The 4030-nt window shown below is 42.3% G+C and overlaps 1 pseudogene; it reads left to right on the forward strand.

Annotated features, from left to right (window-relative positions):
- The window catches only part of LOC108515965 (hsc70-interacting protein-like), a 16211-nt pseudogene extending 12191 nt beyond the window's left edge, over positions 1 to 4020 (forward strand).
- The last annotated feature ends 10 nt before the right edge of the window (positions 4021 to 4030 follow it).

Below are 4030 nucleotides of genomic sequence, written 5' to 3' on the forward strand. Positions count from 1 at the left end.
TAAAGAGCAGGTTAGTGCTTTAAGAAAACCTGTTGTGCTTTTATTTTAATGTCCAGTTCACAGACAAACTGGATGATACCTCTAACTTTAGCCAATATGTTTACACACAGAATTTCCTTTACAATTAACATTTCAAAACTTGCCTAAACCTTTAAAACAAAAAATTTTTTGACCTTTTAATGTAGGTAAAATCCACATTCTTATGCCTCCTTATAATCCTTTTACCCAAAATATATTTTACTTTCCTTACACATCTTGCACATAAACTGTTTCTTCAATAGTTTTACATTCAGGAGGCCTAATTACTTTTAAATTACACAACATTTCTTGTGTAAATTCCCTTTTATAACTTTTTTTCATGACTTTCACAGACAATTATTTGATGTGCCTCAACTTTCTGACTTGTTGCAAACATCCCTTTCTTTAAACAACCAGTTAATTTATTTTAGGACAAGAATTTACCATATAATATTGTTTTTACATAAATTCTCTCCCACGTTTTGTTTTCAAAGATGATAACCATTCTTTTCCAAAGTGAACTTCCTTCATGTCTATGGACTAGACTGACTTAGGCCACAAAATTAGAAGTTAGGATAATACACGTTACACTGTTAATTTTTAGCAAACTTTACCTCTGTTGAAAACTTTGTAAGTTTGGAATTTCAATTATTCTTTGCTATTAATAAGACTTCATTCAGTCCATATTAACTTAGAATTGGTATAGATGGCTCCTTCCTGATTCTGTAAGTACTTTAAGGCTTGGTTGAGTGCAAAGAGTTCCCACATTTCAGCAGACCAATTATTAGGCAATTTTCCTAATTCTGCTTCTAGAAGAGTTTCCTTATCACTTACTGAATACCCATTGTGTCTTTTTCCCTCAATTAGCTGGGAGGAAACATGTCTTGTCCTGAAGGGAGTTCCTCCTAGGTCTGGTTGGACCTTTGTATGGTAATCAATTAAGATTTAGATCCCCTGTTAGGAAACCCACTGGGTTAAGGGAATTTTCAGTGGTTAATGTTAAGTCATCTTTTTCTAACAGAATAGCCTCATACTTTAAGGTTCTTGAGTCAGTGTGCTACGTTTTATTTTATTTTTTTTTTACTTTTTGATTTAGGATAGTTCTGACCTGATGAGGTGTCCTCACAATGAGGTTTCCTCTAAAAGTTATTTTTCTCCTTCTGTTAGCAAAGCAGTTGCCACTACAGATTAAATGCATTAGGCAATCTGCAGGTTACCGGGTTAAGGATTTTTGATTAGGAAAGGCTATGGGTTGTCAGTGGCCTCAGTGCTTTCAGGCTACGCCCTTGTTTACACTAACAACAAGGTGGTATTGGAGTGTTATAGGGTCAAGGAGAAGACCTTCAATGATCAATTATAGGTTTTTAATTTACCCTGGCACTTAAAGGAATAGGGTACACTGTTTTCTCTTTACTAACTTCTCTTTTTCTCTCTCTTGGACTCTCTTTCTTTGACTCCTTTGTCTCTTTCTCTCTCTCTCTGCCTCTCTCTCTCTTTGACTCTGTCTCTTTCTCTCTAACTTCCTCTCTTTCCTCTCTGCTGGTCTTTCCCTGCCTCTGCCAGCCACTTATGCTGCTGTTCTCCCCTCTCCTTCCCCTAGGGGAGGGACCGGCAGTAGTGCAGCTACTCTTTCTTCCCCCCAAGAAGAAAGGAAAGGGGAGTTCTGAGTATTTTTCTTACCACCAGAGGTTTGTATAAGGTTCAACCCCCTGAAATTTGCAGAAGGCTCAACCATTCAAACCAGTGATGTCTTGCCTTGCCTGTCCTGGAAGGCTCAACCCCTCAAACCAGGGATGTCCTGCCTTGCTGCCCTGGAAAGTTGACCTGTTTCCTCCCTTTCCCCCTCTGAAGGTCCCTTGCACACTTCCCACTCATGTTGTCCTCTCAGGCTGCTCCCCCAAGGAAGAATTAGACCCCTGTTAGCACTGGCATGCTGGTATAAATCCCACAGCAGGATCCACCCTAAGCCATATGAGGTAGCTATGGAACCATAGAGAGGACCCACTCACTCCAGCAGTAGGACTTGTCACCATCCACATGAACAACACCATAAGTAGGGTTGTTTGTGATCATTCACGCACACACACATTTAGTCCTCCAGAATTTGACCACCAAGGAGGTACTTTACTGGCTCCCTTGGTCTGTGGCTTCATCTGTGGCTCCCTTGGTCTCCTTCCTTGGTCTGTGCACAGTCGCTGCCACAGTATGTGAGGATCCTTTACCCTAGGTTGCTAGCCAGTTTCTTTCCACATTGCTGAGAGTCCTGGTTTATTCGTCACACTGGGTGGGTCTTGGTTCCTCACTCCTGAGACCGCCAAGAACAAGGTGGTGGGGCATGCCTTCTCATGAGAGAGGACCGGAGACCACCCCTAGAGGAGAATATAATCCTGGACGAGCCCCCAAAATTGTTAGAAATAGATAATCAGTGCTCCAAAGAAAAGTCATAATGGAGACAAATGATCTCTCATCAAGGCCATCATTACTTTCTGCAGAAAGGGTGTTCAGTCACACATGAAACAATAGTGAGAGCACACCTGGGCAAGGAAAGGGAAAGGGTTCTTATTCCTGACACACATGGCCCCTACTGCTGTGTCGTTCCCCTATTGGCTAGGGTTAGACCACACAGGTTAAACTAATTCCGATTGGCTAATTTAAAGAGAGTGACAGGGTGAGTGGGTTGGCGGGGAAAAATGGTTATGGAATAAGGGTGGAGGAGAAGTCAGGGCGGAGCAGGTAATCAGAATGAGTTAGGGTAGAGCAGGTAATTGGAATGAGTCAGGATGGGGCAGGTGATCAGAATGACTCAGAGTGGGGCAGGTGATCAGAATGAGTCAAGGCAGAGCAGGTAATCGGAATGAGTCAGGGTGGGACAGGTGATCAGAATGAGTCAGGTGGAGCAGGTAACTGTAATGAGTCAGAGTGGAGCAGGTGATTGGAAAAGGCTGCTTTATGCAGAAGTTAAGTTTAAAAGTAGAAGGCAAAGAATTCAACATACTGACATATCGATTCTTTGAAGAGAAATTTAGAACTCATATCTAACACCATCAATTGAGGAAAATGATCTAGTAATTGACAATGAAGGTGTGATTGAACCAGACACTGATGCCCCTCAAGAAATGGGAGATGAAAATGTAGAGGTAACAGAGAAGATGATGGATCAGGCAAATGATAAGAAAGTGGCTGCTATTGAAGTCCTAAATGATGGTGAACTGCAGAAAGCCATTGACTCATTCACAGATGCCATCAAGCTGAATCCTCGCTTGGCCATTCTGTATGCCAAGAGGGCAAGTGTCTTTGTCAAATTACAGGAGCCAAATGCTGCCATCTGAGACTGTGACAGAGCCATTGAAACAAATCCTGATTCAGCTCAGCCTTACAAGTGGTGAGGGAAAGCACACCAACTTCTAGGCCACCGGGAAGAAGCAGCCCATGATCTTGCCCTTGCCTGTAAAATGGATTATGATGAAGATGCTAGTGCAATGCTGAAAGAAGTTCAACCTAGGGCACAGAAAACTGCAGAACATCAGAGAAAGTATGCGTGATAATGTGAAGGGTGAGAGATCAAAGAAACAATAGAAAGAGTTAAGAAGGCTCAAGAAGAGCATGAGACAGCCCAGAGGGAGGAAGAAGCCAGATGACAGTCAGGAGCTCAGTATGGCTCTTTTCCAGGTAGCTTTCCTGGGGGAATGCCTGGTAATTTTCTCTGAGAAATATCCAGAATGGCCAGAATGCCTGGACTCAATGAAATTATTAGTGATTCAGAGGTTCTTGCAGCCATGCAGGATCCAGAAGTTATGGTGGTCTTCCAGGATGTGACTCAGAACCCAGCAAATGTGTCACAATACCAGAGAAACCCAAAGGTTATGAATCTTATCTGTAAATTGTCAGCCAAATTTGGAGGTCAAGCATAATGCCCTTCTGATGAATAAAGCCCTTGCTGGAGGAAAAGCAACCTAGATCACCTTATGGATGTCACGATAATACAAACCAGTGTATCTCTGATCTTCTCATA

The sequence above is a fragment of the Rhinopithecus bieti genome, unplaced genomic scaffold (genome assembly GCF_001698545.2).
Source record: "Rhinopithecus bieti isolate Rb0 unplaced genomic scaffold, ASM169854v2 scaffold_37113, whole genome shotgun sequence".
Lineage (NCBI taxonomy): Eukaryota > Metazoa > Chordata > Mammalia > Primates > Cercopithecidae > Rhinopithecus > Rhinopithecus bieti.